This window comes from Seriola dumerili, unplaced genomic scaffold, assembly GCF_002260705.1.
Source record: "Seriola dumerili isolate Sdu_G_001 unplaced genomic scaffold, Sdu_1.0 BDQW01000276.1, whole genome shotgun sequence".
NCBI lineage: Eukaryota > Metazoa > Chordata > Actinopteri > Carangiformes > Carangidae > Seriola > Seriola dumerili.
In genome coordinates, this window is record NW_019174531.1 from 1,317,577 (window position 1) to 1,338,182 (window position 20,606).

The window sequence follows — 20,606 nt, forward strand, 5'->3', positions numbered from 1 at the left end:
TTCGAGGAAGTTGTCCTTTCCCAATGATTGTGTATGGGGAAAATGTTTTTTCAGGGCCAATGTGCGACGCATGATGAATGTGGAAGTTGTAGTTGCCCAATGCGGCCACTATGCCATGCTCTGTTCCTGTGACCTTGGTATAGCTTGAAAGGAAGTGCTTTCACTTTCACTGCATTGTCAAATACAAAAAAATTATCTTCATCTTTATTTAAAGGTCCATATTTTATATGTTCTGGTGTTTTATTTGAAGTGTTGATGCATAAGAAGATATATTTGTAGCTTTAAGACCATTTCAGTGTCGTTTTACATCTCCTCTCTCAGGCTTCTCTCTGGAGCTCTAGGAACAACAGGTCAGAGGCTCAGAGCCTCCTCTCTTCTGATTGGCTGACTTATCTCAGAGAAACCAAATCCTGCAACGTTAGATGGTGGTCCAGGTGTGCGGGGCTTGGGGCATGACTGAGAGCGGTGTCTGCTTTGTTGTGTCATCACAAAGTTACAGAAGTCCTGATGACTCAATTTAAGCTCAGTTTCTGAATACAGACTGTGTGCATTTCTCTGTGGACTGAGCGCTTTGATGCTTTGATACTTTAACAGTATTAATATAGAACCTACACCTGATTTTATAATCAAAGAACAAATGGACATCTACCTTTATACAATCTGGGACCTTTAAAAGAAATACAATAAAATAAGGCAGTAATAGTTTCTTCCTAAGGTACAAATACATCATCCTCTATGATATCTATCACAGGAAATAAATTTGATTTTAAGTATGGTTACTGCATTAACAATACAGCCAAGGTTTGTCATTATTTCTAAGTAGGGGTGGGCGATATGGCAAAAATATATCACGATTTTTTAAAAATAAAATCACGATTTCGATTTTATCACGATCTTAAATTGGAAAAAGAAAAACAGACAATTTAGACCAAAGAACCTTAACCTTTTATTTCAAATAGTCGCAGTTTTGCCTGCATGTGCAAACAACGTAAAGTTTAAGGTAAACAACAACAACATTCTGGTTCGTCGTGTTACCACCCGACGTGCGAACGGTTTCTGTGCAAACTTTGTAAATTACATTTGCTTGCGCTTGATCAGTTGCGGAAAATCCAAACCAATTCCATTTAATGGAGGTGGAATTTTTTTTAGCGACCAACTCCGTTTGGCTTTCAGCCATCGCTCTCCATGTGCTACCGCTACACACACAAACAAGGAGGCGGGTAGGAAAGTGCGTCACTGCCCGTAATTCGCTATGATTGGTCGGTCAGGTTGACGACGTCAATACGTCTGGTGCGTCGGTGCATCAGCATAGAACTGCAATTTATAGAATGTGCCCTAGAAGATCCCACGATCTCTGCAGTTTAAAAGATCGTCTTCACGTTGTAATCCTTCACGATCTAATATCGTCATATTGCCCACCCCTATTTCTAAGTTGGTGTTTCTGTCACCAAAACTAAAGGTCAAATACATAAGGACAGCTCTAGAAAAACAGTCACAAATATAGTGACAAAATACAAAAATAAATCTAAATCAACATATTTCTTCCTCAATCAAACTTGGCAAATGTTATAACTTCTCCCAGCAACATCTTCTATGTGAACAACAAATAAGTTCGATAAGATGAAGATTTTTTTTTATTCTCAAAATCGGCTTTATGTGAATGTCTGTATATTTTGCAATAAAAAGGAAGACTGTTAATACCCTAGCATTGGTAAGTGTGGGAAACGATACACATCCCACAAACCAGTAGTGAGGGTTTATTTGGGAGATTTTCCTCTGCTTTATTTAGATGGTTTCAGTTTCACGTTAATGAAAGATGTTTCCAGTTACTGTGACATTTTTAAACAATCTCCCCAGAACGGTTTACACAAAACAGACATGAGGACAGATTATAACAAGCGAGGATAAAAATAGAGCCTACTTAACCAGCAACCTGTCTAACCTGCATCCTCTCTCCCTCCCAAAGCATGCTGGATTAAACAAAATGGAACAAGAAACTGGTTCATACAAGCTACAATTAAATACATAGAATAAGCATAAAACTGAATTACACTGCCAGTTGAGGAGTTCTACATCACAGCTATACACAGGAAATCTCTCACATACATCAGAACATGACAAAACACACCCTCTCCACCCTGAGTTTGCTCCCCTCAGGGCGATGCCATAGGATACCCATGGCAAACAAAAGATCTACAAGGACTTGTTTATTCCAAAAGCAATGAATCTAATCAACAAACTCCAGAGAGCTCAGGGTCCCCTCCACTGTGGGGCAGGTCTGCGAATTTGACTTGCGACATAACAAAGGGTTTCGGATTTGTGAGCTCTCTGTTGTATATATGATGTGATGTAGCTTGTGGATATGTTTATGTGTTTATCATTCTCGGTCAGACCAAAGACAATTTTCCTGACTCAGCTGTACAATGAAGTTTATTTTATTTTGTTTATTTTAAGCTTTCTGGAGAACCGCTTGTCCAAAAAAAACCCTTCACAGTTGATACTGCATTTCTCTGGGTCCTCAGCAATACACCTGTGGCATTTGAAGTAGATTGGATGAGCGATTGTCAAGAAAATCAAAAGGTAGACAGAGATTTATAGTTAGATAAAGAAACTGTTCTGTATTGTTGAGGTGATTCTGATGCTTAAAAAAGGGGTGTATTATATCAGATATAACACTTCTCTGAAGGACACTTTGGGGAATTAACATCAGATTTGAATTTGAACACATCACTCCAAAGACAATTATTGTACAATTGTATTCAACAGTGGGTTGTGGGAAGGTTGTCAAGGCAGACAAAGGTTTTCACATCCTGTTTTACGTTCACACAGATCCACCCAGTACATTAACACTGGAAACTCCACGTAAGCAACATGGGTAGGGTTTTGAGATCATTAACCCTGCAAAATTTTTCCAGACCATGGATATCGATAGTTAAAAATTTCATAACCTGCTACGCCCTGACTGTCCCCATAAATTTGCACTGTTTTCATATTCTGCCAGCAAGGGAGTCTGTCATATTGTTTTTATATTGTCATTTGGTATATCGTTATTATAAAATATGAATTATGACTAATTCACATTTCACATTGTGTAACATAGTATGATTCCCATTCTGGCCCTGATTTTGACCCTTAAACATCTGCCAGTATTCCACCTGAGTCCAATCTGATCCTGACAACATATCACTTTATTAGAGTTGCGGAAACTACTATTAAATGAAACTATTCAAATGATGTGCTGACAACAAGTGGCAGCAAGTCCGCGTAGCTCGTAGTTTTTTTGCGATATATTTTTATATATTAGTATATTTTTTGTCGATTGATATTTTTTATTCTACGTCGTTGTTTGGTCGGAAGAAGGAGAAAATAATGGACACAAAGGAAGAACTCCTGGCTTTAAAGTTAGCTAGATATGGAGTTAAACATCCCATACCAGCTGAAATGAAGAAGCCGTGCTGTGGATGGGGCTAAGCTAAAAGCTAGGAGATGGAGATATAAGCCTTTTCTACTATCGATCCTCATGGGAAATGTCAACTCTCTGGCTAACAAGTGTGATGAACTGGAGGCACTTGTGAAGAACCAGCGAGCACATTGTGAGTGTGGTCTCATGTGTTTCACGGAGACCTGGTTAAACGACAACTCTCCCAACCGTTGTGTAGATTTACCCAGCTTCACTGCAGTACGAGCGGACAGAGACACCAGAGCAGGTGGGAAGAATAAAGGTGGAGGACTGGTTCTGCTTGTGAACAATAGATGGTGCAACCCCGGTCACATCACAGTGAAGGAGAAGATCTGCTGTCGGGATATTGAACTGTTGGCAGTTGGTCTTAGACCGTACTATGTACCAAAGGAGTTCTCACACATCGTCGCCATTGTTGTTTACAGTCAACCACGAGCAGAGCATGCAGTCACGTGTGACGTCATTCACGAGACTGTTGCGAGAGTTCTAACCCTGCACCCTGATGCATTCATTACGATATCAGGGGATTTTAACCATGTCACTCTCACCTGACTGGCTTCACTCAGTGTGTTGACTGTCCCACAAGGGAAAATAAGACACTTGATCTGTTGTATGCAAACGTCAAGGAGGCCTACACTGCTTCAGCTCTAACACCACTGGCAGATCAGATCATAATCTGGTTTTTCTTCAGCCTTCCTACAAACCCTGAGTATTGAGGCAGGCTGCAACCACCCACTCATTCAGGAACTGGACCCCGGAGGCCAGTGAGTCTCTAAAAGATTGTTTGCGCACAGATTGGAATGTCCTGTTGGAGTCAAAGGAAAATGATAAAGCAAGCACCCTGACCTTGATAGAATGGTTGAATGTACCACGGACTACATTAACTTCTGTATGGACACTGTAATACCAGCAAGGACTGTACACTGCTTTCCAAACAACAAACCCTGGATCACCAGTAACATTAAGACCCTCCTCAACCAGGAAAAGGAGGCGTTCAGGGATGGAGACAGGGAGAAGCTCAGCTGTGTGCAAGATGAGCTGAAGAGGAGATTAAAGCAGGAGAAGGACTACAAAAAGAAAGTAGAGAGGAAGCTGCAGCACAACAACACCAGAGAGGTGTGGAAGGGGATGAGGACCATATAAGAACAAGAACAGCCAGGCAACATCTGGTGATGTGGACGAGGCCAATGAGTTCAACCTGTTCTACAACACGTTTGACACAGCTTTGCCTGTTCTCTCTCCCACTGCTTCAGCTGCAGCTTTTCCTACGGCATCTCCTCCACAACCTGACACTGCAGCTGCAGCTCCCTCCACACTGGGGTCAGGTCTCCTGTCCTTTAGAGCGGAGGAGGTGAGGGGACGGAGCTCAAGAGGCTACATCCTGGAAAGGCAACAGGCCCAGATGGTGTGTGTCGGAGGCTGTTAAAGGACTGTGCAGCCCAGCTGGCTAAGCCTCTCCACAGGAGAGCCTTCAAACTGGGAGGGTCCCGGTCCTGTGGAAAACATCATGTCTTGTTCCTAAAGTAGGATGACCGGCAGAGATAAATGACTACAGACCGGTGGCCTTCACATCACACATCATGAAGACCCTGGAGCGGCTGCTTCTCCACCCTCTGAGGCCACAGGTTGAACATGCACTAGACCCCCTACAGTTCACCTACAAGGAACATAATGGAGTGGATGATGCCATCCTTTACATGCTCCACGGGCCCATTCTTACTTGGATGAGCCGGGTGGTTACATGAGGATTATGTTCTTTGATATCTCAAGTGCATTTAACACCATCCAACCCCCCATTCTTAAAGATAAGATGGAAGGGATGGGGGTGGATCCCTGCTTCACGTCCTGGATTGTGGATTACCTGACAAGACGACCACAGTACATCAGGCTGGGTAACTGTGTCTTGGGGACAGTAATGAGCAGCACTGGGACTCCACAGGGGACTTTTCTGGCTACGTTCCTGTTCACCCTGTATATGCCAGACTATAAATACAACTCTGAGTTTTGCAGTACAGGACTCTGACGATGGCCTTCAGTGAATGGAGCAACAAGAACTGCCTTCTTCTGAACACCTCCAAATCCAGATTCATGAACGTGTTCTTAAACCACAGAATTGTGCGCACCTGTAATCTTAGATTGATGAATGCAATCCCCTTGTAAATTGAAAGTATGTGCTAGTTGGCCCAAATTAGCATAGGTAAACGCCCGAAAACGCTCCTAAAAGGGCATGAGACTGAAGGGTTGTGCGCAGACACAGACAGAAGTCACAAAGTGATACTGTAAGGGGAAGTTGAGAAGCTGACAGTTACTGGAACCACTTGACTTTCAATCAAGTGAGCTGCTCAACTTGCTGTACCTGTAGAGATCGGTTACCACTCATAAAGTCACCAACCCATGCTAAAAATGTGAGCACACATAATGCTTGTGGTGCTCCACCAAATTACAATAGCCTCCATTAGCACACTTTCATTCTGTTGAATTCTATACATTACTGACAGGAAGAGACCTACTTTTACAGGAATTTTACGGAAGTGAAATTCTAGAAACAGTTGCAGTAAAATACTGAGTATTGAAAGTAAAATTACCAACTGCATGTTATGTGCAGTGGCTTTTATTTGAGCAGGAGAAAACAATGTCCTGGATGATCATGGCTTTAATCCTTCAAATGTTTTTTTATTGTTTCAGTACATGCACACATTTTCCCTGTATGATTATCAGCAATGGATGCGCTCATGGCTAGTTAACATTCTAGACTAGACCTATATTTAGCAGCAAGATCAGTGTTATCGATACTCAGGTGAAATTTTCACAGGGGATACAGGGACCCCCTTAAACAGTTTGTTTCAAGTTGATTCAGCCTCCATAATTCAGATGTGAGAAAATAGGAGTTGAAAAATAGAAATATGGTCATGTGAATCTCTTCAAGTTATTCCTGTAAGCACCAAGAGCTTTTTATATTTAGTTTTTACCCTAAGTTTTGCCTGTCAGGCTAGATACAGGTTTCCCTACCTTGTTGTTGGAGGTTGCTGGGGCTTATGAAAATATTTACTTCTTATTACTAGATATCACATTACTATATTATAGTTTATCTTATGACACTTAGATTATTTATTTAGTTATTTTGGTTAGAATTTAATCTATTGTTGCAACTAAAGATGACTCATTTTGTTCAATAATTTGTTGACAGTGATGGCATATATTGTGCACAGAAAATAAAAATAAAGATAAAAAATAAAAATTATATATCTTTTGGGATTTCTTGGGCTTGAGAGATTTCAGTTCCTCTATCTTTCATCTTTTTACCACATCCTTAAAGTTAAGAGAAATAATTATTCTGCTGAATTATCTGCTGCATGTGAACTTCCTGTCTCCACTGTGCTGAAAAGCCAAGCATATTTCTGACACACACATCACCAGCAGCATCAGCATAGCGGAAGAAAAGAGATGATTAGACAATAAAATTTCTGACTTCCTTCTCAGTTAAATTTGTCTTCTCCTCAATCAGCTGTTTATTACTGCTGATATGCTGTAATTAGTGAAGACAATTTAAGGTAAACACAAGAAACTTGTGCTACAGAAAATGGACCAGACTCAGTGAATAGCTCCCTAAGCTTAACATCCTAAGTCCTATGATAACTATTAATTTAGCTATACAGACTAATGAGTCATGCTCTTATGATGTTATGTAGCATGACTTTACAATTTTAAGGCAATCTGCGGGTGAAAAGCAGCTGAGATTAAAAAGGAAATCTCATGTACCAGTTGGGAAAAATGTTTACTAAATCTTTTTAAAACTTTTTAGATTATTTGATTTAAAACTGAAAAGCCACAGCATCACCATAATCATCCTCTGGTGAATGGCCACATTAAGTCTTATGGAAATCTGGTTGTCTGGAGTTTGACAGACTCATATTCACACTTCAGGTAATTTAAATTCTTCAATTAACCTAACCTGCATTTCTTTGGACTGTGGAAAGAAACCACAGCACCTGTAGGAAATCCATGCAGGAAAACAGAGAAAAAGCCATTGTTTCTTATAAAATAAGTAATAATATTATTATTATTATTAGATATTATCTTAATTGTAGAAATGATGGGTGAACTCTTAAGAGGTGCTTCTCTGGCACAGAGAACAAAACATGCAGTGTTTACTTTTGGCTTCTGTCTGTATATTTGCACCATATGCATCACTGATAGAGCGCACCACATTCCTTCAGTAGACCGTTCTCAATAGTCAGGAATGTATTCTGTTTGTCTGTGACTTTACTGCCCTTGATAAATGAAAATTAGAGGTCAGCAACTAAACAGAATACACAAAGTCTCCCACTGCTGAGACTGAGTGGCTGAGTTTCCCCTTGCCATGTCGTCACCCCACCTACAGAGAAATAACCACGTTTATGCTTACAGTCATACAGATAAGATTCTCAAATTTCCAGAATAGTACGTCAATTGTTTACGAGCTGACCTGGGATTCCCAGATTTTGTACAGAAGCACGGCACATCAGTTTTAGGATTTAAAAACAAGTATAGATGTCATTTGTGGCTAAAAAGCTAGTTTATTAACAGCATGCAAATTGATATTTCTAAAGCAGAAAATGTAAAGTGCTAAAAGCTTAAGTGATATGGAACACAGCAGCTCTTTCCTTCTTCTCACTTGCAGATATGATCACTATGTCAACAGATTCACAATAATACCAAGATAAATATCATGGAAACATGACGCCCCCAAGCAGCACAAAGCAAGCAAAAGCTTTTGTATATAATACACACCAATGTGCTCAGATTTTGTTTGCAAGTATTTTAACAAGTTCTCACGTCTAAATGATAAATTACAGCCCATGCAAGCATTTGTACACTTCTAAGGTACGGTTATAAGTGAAACTAACTAAGTAAACAGAAAGAGTTGCCTTTCGGATAAGGATGAAGATTAAAAGAAACCAGGACTCGTGGACGGATTTCTGAGCAGGCCTATCAGGCAGAGGCCCAAGGGGTTCCTGGGGGGCCCTTGGGCCTCACCTGCAGAATACTATTTAAACAAACAAAATGACCACAAAGAGATACAAAACAACCACAAAAAGATGCAAAATTACCACAATGAGCTTCAAAATGACAACAGATGGGCATGAAATGAATTAAAAGTAATACAAATTTTTAAAAAAAGAGACTCAAAATTACTATAAAGAAATGCAAAACAACCACAAGCAGACAAAAAAACCACAACAAAGAGATACAAAATGATTATAGATGGACACAAAACGATGTAGAAGTGATGCCGAAGAGTAAAGAATGCTTTTAAATGTCTTGGCTGAGGGACTCATAATCCGTCCATGCCAGCGCTGACTGTTAGCAGGAGACAGGACATGGAGCACCATATTACTCCTATGCTCCCCAGATGGGTCAGGACTTCAGGTCTCTATTCAGGTAACTCAGGAGATGTACTGTAGATATAATTAGATGCAAATGTAATTGTTTTTTAGCTTTTAAATCCATGCTAAGACGGTAAATGGACTGCGCTTACATAGTGCATTTCAACCTATTCGCTCACACATTCATACCGCACATTTTCTATACGTTCAGCGCTTTTCAAATTCGGTGCAATTCGGGGTTCAGTATCTTGCTCATGGACACTTCGACATGCGGACTGGAGGAGCCGGGAACCGAACCACAGACCATCCAATTAGTGGACGACTCGCTGAGCCTGTTGTCACACATTCCTCCTGTTGGTCCACACACAGTATCTGCACCAGGTATGCTTGTAAGCATGTTGAGATCCTGATTTTCTAGGGATATTGGTCTTTGGTTCGCAGCAGAGCCACATCAAACAAATAAGGTGTTGAGAAAAAGCAGCTTGAGAAATGTTTTTAGAAAGAACTAAAAATCCTGAAGAATGGGCTTAAAAAAAAAAAAAGATTTCTGGAACTTGAAAGAAGCTAGCATCAGAGTTATGACCTTGCCTTTCTTTGGTGTCATCTTGTGAGTCAGCACCTCATTATATTAGATGGGCATTTTTCTTTAGTTTTCATTGGAACCAAAATTACCTGTAATCATCAGCTGCATATCTGTTGAGGCCTGTGTTGTTAGTGTTTACTTAGTAATGGTGGTCAAAGGGTGACAGAGTCCACTGTCACGAGCTGCGTGACAAACGCAGGAGGGCTGGATTTGCCTTACCTCTGTTATTGGAAACACAAATATTTTCATAGTGTACAGTCAAATGGAAAGTTGACTTTCCACTGAAACTAAACTGTCAGTTCCTTTTAACATAAAGAGACAGTATGACAGGTGCAAAGGTTTTTACACCAATTAAATATAAGGATAAGCAAAACAGATGTTGAATATATAAAAAAGGATATAAGAATGGGCTTTAGAATTGTATCTGTGCTGGGTCATTCATTATCAAATGCTGCTTCAAGTTTTCGAAGATTTTAGGAATAAAATGTAATTTTGAAATTAATCTGTAATTCTGAGGTTGAGTAAGATCTGAGGCAATGGTGTCTATTACTACTTCCATGTCAAAATATCAAGAGGTTCAGTAAAGGAGTGGGATGGTGTGACAGAAGCTCTGATTGTGATGAGAGTTTATGCATGAATCTGACAGTGATGCTGGTTTGTGTTAGTTAAGAATCAGTAAAAAAAAGAAACACAATAGCATGCGAAACATAGATGCTACCTCTGCATGTTACGCAATGATGGTCTTGAAAATGTGGACTCGGTTGTGCAATAGTGAAACTAAGAAAATGAACGGAAACATAACAAAAACTCATTGTTTTCACAATGCTTAAGTTTTGTACATGCAGTCTGGCCGGCACCATCAACAAGGAACTGTATTCACAATGACACAGCATGGAATGTCCTGTCCCTACTCATCAAACAAACAAACTCATCCGTCAATAGACGGATGAGTTTGTTTGGTTTTTAGAACACGGGAATATGGAACAGGTGGCTGAATGCAAAACTAAGACAACAGACTGGTTTGATTTCGTCAAGACGAATATCTTCAAACTGGTTCCAATCAGCAAACTCTGTTCAGCACACTTCAAACTTTTAATGATGCTGATAAAAATTATTTTATGCTGTAAATAGTCCTTTCTACCAGCAATCACACACACTCACGTTGATGTAATGTTGATTTATGAGGCTCGTTAGCAGAGAGGATGAGACTTAAATGTTTAATTACTTGAGTCAAATAGAGCTACAGGTGAAAAAGGCTGCCCAAAAACAGAGAAAAAAAAACTTGATACTACATGCAACAAATGGTGACTCAGATGAACTTTTATGAATTTACAGACAAGTGAAATATGGTGATTGTATGTTTTCTTGCTTTAGAAATGTGGCTGCATCCATCAATTTAAAGGAATAGTTTGACATTTGGGATATATTTATTCACTTTCTTGCGAAGTGTGAGGCCAGAAGACTGATACGATCACAACTGTCTATTATTTATGGCATTAAAGCTAGATAGTGATTAGTTTAGCTTAGCATAAGGACCACAGGTGCTGTTGCTGTGAGTTACAATCCTCTATAACCTGTCATCTTTACATTTCTGTTTTTGTACAGATTAAATGAAGGAGACAATGCTAATGTGTGTTTTTTTTAACTTTAGCTGGGGAACTTTAATCTTGCTTGTTTAATGCTGTTTTCAGTCTTCTTGCTATGCTAGGATAATCACCTCCTGGCTCTGTCATTCTACATGTTTATCGTAAAGAATTTAAGGGTCCCACATTGTATAAAGGTAGATTTCCATGTGTTATTTGATTATAAAGCAGGTCTAGGTTCTATATTAATACTGTGAAAGTATCAAATCGCTCAGTCCACAGAGAAATGCACACAGCCTGTATTCAGAAACTGAGCCTTTAAACCAGCCGTCAGGACTTCTGAAACTTTGTGATCACACAAAAAAGCAGTCACCACTCTTAGCCATGCCCCAAGCCCCGTCCACCTGGACCCACCATCCTATCTTGCAGGATTTGGTTTCTCTGAGTGTTTACCTGAAATCTGCTATATTTTTATTAGATAATTATTATTAGATTTACTTTTTTTTTTATTAGATCAGTCAGCCAATCAGGCTCAGAGCTCTTCTGATTGGCTCACCGACCTGATGTTACTAGAGCCCCAGAGAGAAGCCTGAGAGAGGAGATGTAAAACTACACTGAGACGGTTTTTGGTTCTTAAAACCAAAAATATATCTTCTTATGGATCAACACTTCAAATAAAACACAAGAAACGTGTAAAATATCGGACTTTTACACAAACCACCAGGTCTGCTTAACTCATCTGGAAGACAGAACAAAGGTATCACCAGTATAATTAAATGAAAGTCTGCCAACTGCACCTATGGTTTCCCCTGTGGAATGAGTGATTATTATTAAAATAAAATCAACTCTCAACATGTCTGTCTAACCTCTATAGTTTGCTGTCCTGCATGACTTACAGGAATTGCAGAACTTACTTGGAATTGGTTGTCTTTTATATCCACTGGAACTGCTAAATTGGAGCATCCAGATTGTGAGAAAATAGTAGTGTTATGATATCACGTCTGCAGCATGGGAGGCAATGAAAAGCTTGGAGAAGCAGCTGTGTACCTCTCCTTTTCAGAGGTCAGAATGTTAACCAGACACATGTTCCCATGTCTGGAAAGCAGAAACAAATACTGCAACTAAGGATGATAAGGAGCACAGTTGTAGTGGGTGTTTTGTCCAGCAATAATAACACCGTACACAAAACAAAAGTGGACAAAATGCACAAAGGTGAGATTTATGATTTGTTGGGTGTGTTTTCTAACATCTTATTGCAATTCTACAAGAAATACGCTTCAATGATGAGGACTTCATGGCTGGTTTGTAAAATGCACATCTGATGAAGCTTTTGATGAATAGTAGCACACACTCCCTCCCCTGCTTTATATTACTTCAACATTAGGTCAGAAAGGATTTCTGTTTAACATTAGGGATATTCACAGGTAGATCAGGAACAGCAGGCCCTCACCTGCAATACACAGATTGACAATAAAGAACATACAGTCCAGGCCGTAAGTATCTGGACAGTTTTTTTTTTTTTGTTTTTTTTTGTTCTTTGCTCTTTGCATCTGCAAATTTGGAATAAAATAGTTCAAATATCAAGTCTCATCTTTAATTTGAGTAGGTTTCCATCAATATTGAAAGAACCTTGAGGGAGATATCCTCCTCGAAACACACGGTGCTCAAACTGCAGGGGTTCAAAAGTGACTGGACACCTGGTCACTAAGTGTTTGTTTGGGCAGCTCAGACGTGGCTCAGAGTTAACTGACAATTGAGAGTTGACATTCGGATTGAGGTGGAATCGTCTGTCAGTATGAGGAGTGAAGAGGTGAACAAAGGTCATTCGTTTGGCAAAGTTTACAGCTGGGTACTTTCAAAAGAATCCGTACAGAAAAACTAGAAAATGGCAAATGTCCTGGTAGACTGAGGAGCACTTATGGTCGTCTTGGCTTGTGAATGACAAATTATCTGGTGAAGAAAGACCCTTTTATGACTGCACAGCCCGTTAAGAACGCTCTCTGTGATGTTTTCCGGACAAATTCTTCATGACCATAACCTATATAAGGATTCACCACGAGATGTAAAAACAAAAACAAAAACAGAACTAGGATTACCTCCTTGCGATTGTCTACCTCCTCCACTCAGACTAGTTTCGGATTACATCTCTGTTTATCCAGAATCATAAAAAATATTAACCATTTGTGTGAAATTTTGTCATAACCGCTGCATGAAGTCTTGAGTTATGGCTAAAAACTGTTTTCTGACCATCAAAGTCTATTCAGTTCGTCCTTGAGTTGTAGTGATCTATCAAAATGACAACAGATGAAGGTCATGGAGAATTACCCAAAGCCTCCAGCTCATCTGTCAAATATCATATCAGCATCAAGTTTCCTCACAGTCCCTTCTACATTACTGCTAAAATCAAATCTGGGAATGGCACTTTAATGTAGTATCCATTACTTTATTTCAAATAAAAAGAGCCTGAAGAATAAAAATGTGTAGGTTTTTTGACACCAAGTTTTGCATCCACCTGGAGCTAATTTGGAAGAATGTTCCACCAGTTTATCATTTCAAAAGGCAGCTTTTACCCAAGATGAACCTGAGTCAACAGCCACACAAACAAAGACTCAGATTAATCAGGGACTGCACAGCTGCATGTTTTCCCAGCCTCTGTCTCCACCTCTGCAGCACCTGATAAACATCTGGGCCTTTCTCACTGGGCATTTCTTCAGCTGTTGGCCTTATGTCCAGACCATGATTTCTGTTTTTAGACAAAGACATTAATATTTCCATGACTCAGTGAGTCTCTTTTTTCAGTATTCTCTGTACTGTTCCAAGTCACAGATTTGAAGCTAATGCACTAAGTGTATTTCCACCAATTATTCCTGAGGTGTGTTATTGAAGATGAGCCAAGCCTGCTCAATGTCTTAAAATGTCATTATCAGATGGACACAACAAAGTGTGACTTGCTGTATCGCTCTGATGACAGTCTAAATCATAGCTTAGTGCTAATTAACTAAGATGATGAGAGTTTACACTCATCAGTTTTCAGCTCGTGTAGATTTTAATTTTAATTTTTTATTTTTAATTCTGCTTAGTTTGCTTTCTTTAATATAATAAATGTTTTTTGGTTATCACCAGAATTTAAACTAAATGTTCCAGAAAGTTGTGTAAAAGAACTTCATTTTAGTCTTTTTTAGGATTGTCCATGTGAAATTTACTATAAAACCACTAATCTTACAGAATAAATGTTATGATCCCTGCATGATTTCTAAAATAATTGCAGCCTATACATATCAGATGTTTGATATCAGATGTGCTCCTTCTGTCTCCATTTTTTTAAAATCTAGGTTAAAGACATATTCTTATTGACTGGCCTTTTAGCTCAGTAACCTTCTAGTCCGTTGTCATGTTCATATTGAGTATATCCTTCTTGTTGTCTGCTTGTTTGTGTTATTATACTTAGATGTCTCTAAGTTATGTATACATTTGTTGGAGTGTATACGTTTGTTTTTCCTGCTTTTTAAAATGTATTTTAATTGTCCTTTGTGCAGTGCTTTGATCAGCTCAAGCTGTGTTTAAAGGTGATACAGAAATAAAGTTGACTTGACTTGACATACACGATTGTAATATTAATATAAAACATCTACATATATGTCTCATTCATTGACTTCCTGTGTTATTCTAGGGAATTTGGATGACTGCAGGTTATCATCACTTCCCTTGATGCCCTCGGAATGACCCTGGTTATCTCAGAGGATGCTGAGGAACTAGTTACCAATTAATTCATAATGAAAAAGTCCACAATGATGATAGTGACTGTCAGTGACGCCTCATGATGTTTATTTACTTAGGTGGGGCAACAGGCTTTGAGGGTGTCTGTCTAGCTTGGTGCAGAAGTCTGTGACAATTACTTAGGAACTGAAGAAGAAAAGCAGACACACTACAGCACCCCTACAACTCGGCTCAGCTGCAAACTTAACATGTCTCTTCTCACCAAGCAGAAAGCAACCAAACCATAGACTTTTAATTACATTTAAACATGAATCTCACTGTTTTCTTGTCCTCTACTGCTGCACTTTCACATTCACATACTTGTATTAGATGGAGGTGGGATCAGGAGGAACCAGAGTTCAATTTAGACCTGGGATCTTCAAGTCTTTTTATCCCCCGGTATGTACCAGGTGCAAACCTCTAAACGTATCGAGTATTTTGAGTTTTCACAGTATTGGGTGTTGTGCACCTTTCAGGCCACAAAGGTACGGTGGCCCTGAGAGCTCAAGGCATTGCAGCTTATGAAAAGACACTCAAACAGACAAAACACAAGAAAAAGCATCTTCATCACTTTGACACATGCAACACATGCGCTGCGAATACACGCAACACAACCAAATACAGAAATGTTCTGCAAGCAACACAAACAACGGAAGCGTTTGCAGGGGGATGAAAAAGGGATGAACCCAGCTGGGATACACATGTTGTTCAATGCTTTGTGACTTTTGAAGTTACAAAGAACAGCAACTTTTTTTTTGGAAACACTTCCGTTGTCATATGTGTTACTTGTGGCCCATCTCTGTATTAGGTTGTGTTGTGTGTATTTGTAGCACATGTGTTGTCATTGTGCATGTGTTTTCTTACATTGCAGTGGGAAATTGTGTCAGCAACAACAGTCTGTCCACAGTTACACAGAGAAGGATATTATAGTAGGGCAGTGCATTAACCCTCATAACAGAGACGAATGCACATCTGAGAGTGCGGTGCGGTAACCAGAGGCAAAAAGTGGAAAAAAATTGATATGGTCAGATGAGTCATCCTTCTCCATATTCTGTGTAAGTGCATGAGTGGTGTACACCAAGCGGACAGTACAGGCCTGAATGCTTGACCCCCACAGTGAGAGGATCTGCTGGCTCTGTTATGCTGTAGGGGCAGGGAAGGGTCACTGCAAATAACCACGAAGTTGCTCTGAGTGATCACCTTTTTCCTATGATGAAACATCTCTATCCTGATGGGAGGGGTCTCTTCTAGGATGACAGTGACCCCCAATCATGAGGGATCACTGAATAGTTTGATGAGTATGATAATGATGTTAATCAGATGCTGAGGCCTTCACAGACCATGACCCAGCTGAACACCTATGGGAGATTGTGGACTGAAGTGTTAGACCACCACCATCATCAAAACAATCTTTTGGAAGACATGGATGAATTGAAGATGGTGAACAGAGTGTAAGACCGTTTGTACAGGTTTTGATGGAATATTTGAACAAGTGCACTGAGCACTAACATGGAAAAAGGGCCAGAAGTGGTAAAACAAAACAGAACCGCCTCGTTTGGATTTTTTAAACAAAAGAATCTGTCATCTTCCAACAGTTGGTCCAATAGTTGAGCCCTAGTTAAAAAACAAATTATTTTAAAAAAATAAATAAATAAAAGAAAGAAAGAAAAGAATATAGCTTTTAATTTAAGAGGTACAATTTAAATCAGCATCAAATTTCCTAATATATCTTATTTAGTTTTCCCTTTCTAGAAAGAATCTTGGTCTGTGCCTTTCTCCTATCACTTTTATCACAAATTTCAGATCTGTTTTCTGAAAAGTTTTGTCTGTGATGAATTCACATGTCACAAATTCTGGAGTTTGAAACAAGCTCTAAATTAATAAGAGACATCTGGATGTCTTCAAAAGCAGATCGAAAATATATTTTGAAATTAAATATTATATAATTTCTAAAATATATAGAACAGAGCCTGATATTAATCCTTGTGCAACACTTTTATCGACCATCTCGAGATTTCATTTGAAACCATCAGCAACAGTCGGAACTCTACCACAAAGACCTGATTTGAGCCAGCTGTAAGCACAATTATCAAAAGCAGCTTTTGACAAAATAATGTAATCAACAGTATCCAAAGCCTTGAGCAGATCTACAAAGAGTGCCGCAAAATGTCACTTTTTAATCAGGTGAGTTAACAACACACAACACAACAGTCTAATACTTGAGTGCTGTCACTGAAGGATGACATTTTCCTCCAGGAAGGCACATACCTGTAATGTGCATATAAAGAGATTTTATTTTTCTTTTACGAAACTATGTCACAGTGATGTTACAAAAATGTCAAATATTTCAAATACAGATGTTGTTGGGTCAAAATATTTGTAAGCCATTCTTTTGATTCAGGACTGAATCCAGATGCATTAAACCAGCTGATGGTCTTCTAACTGACTGGAGTGTAAATAAGTTCACAGTCACACTGATGACTATTTGTCTCCATCTAGTGACTGAATGAGATCCACACACCCAACCTGTTTCAACCCGAATGTCATGAGTTACAGCAACTGATTCTCAAATCAAATGTGCTTCAAATCAAATTGTACAAAAATAATGCTCTGGAAATGTTCAGTATCCCAAGGAGGAAACTTTGCTGTTAGCTCAGAGTATAGAGTTAGATTTTAGCAGCTAGCCATCTGGTCAAAGCAGCGCATTTTAATAAGGAGGTTTATGTTTTATACACAAACTGATAAAAGGAGAAACTTTTCTTTAATGAAAGTAAGACACCTCACGCTGTTACTGTGTGTTATGGTTGTTAAATGAGAATTGACTTGACTTGACTTTGTAGTCCGTCCTGTTTTATTTTGTAATCACTTACCTCATACTGTATGTCTATGGTTGTTTTACTTTTTTACATGTTTTATTGCCTTAATTTGTCCCCCTGCCAGTTTATTGTGTTGACCTGTGTCTTGTTAGCCAATCAGTCCTCTATAATATATAGTCTAGCCTCTTCCCCTTTCATCTGCCAGATTGTCTTTATACTATTTGTTAGTTAAGCTTTCCAGCCTTTCCTGTTAATTGTCTGTATTCCTCATAAATTACCCTTTGCCTGCTCCTCACCTGTGTTGTTTGCTACATTGTCTGACAATCAGTCAGTCAATTAGTTTTCTACGCTCCTGTTGGTAAACTGGAAACTGTCTATATCACATCTAAGCTGACAATGTTACTTTCAGTCACTGGTGACCAATTATTCATGCTCTGATTGCCATGAGTCACTTCAGCAGCAAAAAAATGCAGAATCTTTCTTTAATCCAACAAATGAAACTTTAAGTACTTTATGTACATATGAGCAAAAGCAAATTTACTCTACGCCTGTTGAGGAGTAGTTTGTGGTATTGCGCTACAAATAAATATAAATAAAAGTTGACTTCATCACTCATAGTTGAAGAATAAATTAAAAAAGCACCAGACACCACGCCATGTGTTGTGTAATAATTATGTATGGTACATTCATGGTGGGAATGTATACAAGAGATGTAAAAGAAGGAGCAAGAAAGTTGAGCTGCTGAACCCGGTAACCAGGCCAACCTTATGATTAACCTCAGTTTAGACACTAAGTTAGGATCTAACACCAGCAGTTACAGACTAAACTGCCTTGTGCACACCACCTGCATCCTAATCCTGTGAGAGTTTTGAATTTGTAGTCTTTTGGTTTGTAAGTGGACTCATTTAGGAGTCAAATGTAATTAGCCTTCCATTGTTTGCCTCAGTGAGACAGTAAACTTAAGTAACCACTTTGGATCAGCTGTGTTGTACGTCAAGTGCTACACAAAAAAAAGTTCAGTTCAGTTCAGTCTTTTCGGCGACATGTTCACTGTGGTCCTTCAGAAACCAGCCAGCACAGAATCAAAACACTTCACTTCACATTGCTGATGAGGAAACCTGAAAGGTTGCAGTCTCAGACCTGTCGCATGTTAATCACCAACATCATCAAGTTTCTATAGTAACTGTATTCGTCAAGTGGTTGTTCAAATATAGTGGTTAATAGACTTTAAGATGGTATATTATTTAACAATAAAATTATTTAGCGAAAAATGAGCAGTGAAAGTTGCCACAAAAGAGAGACTGCCCTGAGTTTCCTCACTGTCCTGCACTACACTGATATAGGGAGTCTAGACCTAAAAAAAAAAATTAATAATTGATTAATTTTTCAAGCAAATACACCAAAACTTCTCTGGTTCCAATTTCTCCAATGGCAATAGATTTTCTATAATATTAAACTGAATATCTGTTGGTTTTAAACTGTTGGCCAGACAAAATTAACGGGATGGGTATTATTGACTATTTTTTTACATTTTATGAACCAAGCAATTACTCGATTAATTGATATTGATGATGAAAATAAAAGTTAGAGGCAACCCTTACTGGAGTCTTTGATATCATGAACGTTGGACACATGCTGCTCTCTTTGAATCTCTGCATTTACATGAAAATCTCATTTGCATCTTTAGAATTACAACCAGTTAATGCACTGAAACGCCAAAATCAGTCCTTTTAAAGTTCTTTAAAATCCAACTAGTCGGACACAGTAGCCTATACCATCCAGTATGTTCAGCCTTCATAAAGCTTAGAAGGCTTGCAGCACTTGTTGGCTATCAGTATACCTTTGCGTTGGTTCATGTTCCAAATATCAAAATAAGAAACCCAAACATTTAAAAAAAAGTTATTAATCTAAAAGTTGTTTTCCTGCAAAACTGTAAACGGAAATCACGTGAACGGTGAATAACACTGTGGTTGATGGACGACAATTTAAGTTTCCATCCAGCTGTTCTGTTGAAGCCTACCTTTGTTCAGGACTGCTCTTCATTACTCATGTCGTACTTCTCCTTGTAGTATAATCCCTGTTCAATCGCTGTGTGCGGTGCAAGCCGTCTTCATTTCCTGGTTCTGGCCGCTCACCTTTATCAGTGCAGGCACTTCCTTTTTCATTCCACAGCTCTGTACACAAGCCAGGCGGGAAAAGGTTTTTTTTTCCAAACTGGTCATATTGGCACGCCTACTTCAGCGTCGTCTACAGAACGAGCGAAGTGACATGAATGGCAACATCACTGATGATATTGGGACAAATATGTCATATATTACATTTATGTATGGGAAGTATTATTATGGGAAGAATATGTTATTATTACAAAAACGTCAGTTAAATTGTCCAATTTTAACTTAAACTGTGTTTAGGCTACAGTAGAGATAATCACATATTTTATATGTTAAAGCATCACCTGAAAAGTAATTAAGTATAGCTGTTAATATACAGTATTTCCCTCGAAAATGTAGTGAAGTAAAAGTGTGAAGTAGCACATCAAGTAAAGTACAAGACTGTACTAGCAGAGTACTTTAAAGAGTAAATGTACAAAGATGGGAGAAAATACAGTAAGTTGCTATGCGGACGAATGGACACTAGGTGTCACAGTTCTCCCATTTTTATCGGCAAAAACAAAGAAATCTTTTCTTTAGGACAACTGAAGGGAAGGAGGGATCACTGAAATGTGTGTGTGTGTGTGTGTGTGTGTGTGTGTGTGTGTGTGTGTGTGTGTGTGTGTGTGTGTGTGTGTGTGTGTGTGTGTGTGTGTGTGTGTGAGAGGAAATGTGCTTGTGTGATTTGTTGTCATACACGCCGACTATCTCCACCTTTAGGTCAATGTCTCATCCTGAAACCACCGTTAATCAAGGTCTTCATCCCTCCTGTCACCTCCAACCAGTGTAATGCAGAAGTAACGCGTGCGTGTGTGTGTGTGTGTGTGTGTGTGAGAGAGAGAGAGAGAGAGAGAGTGAGTATACAGGGAGGAATGGATGCAGACAGTAACAG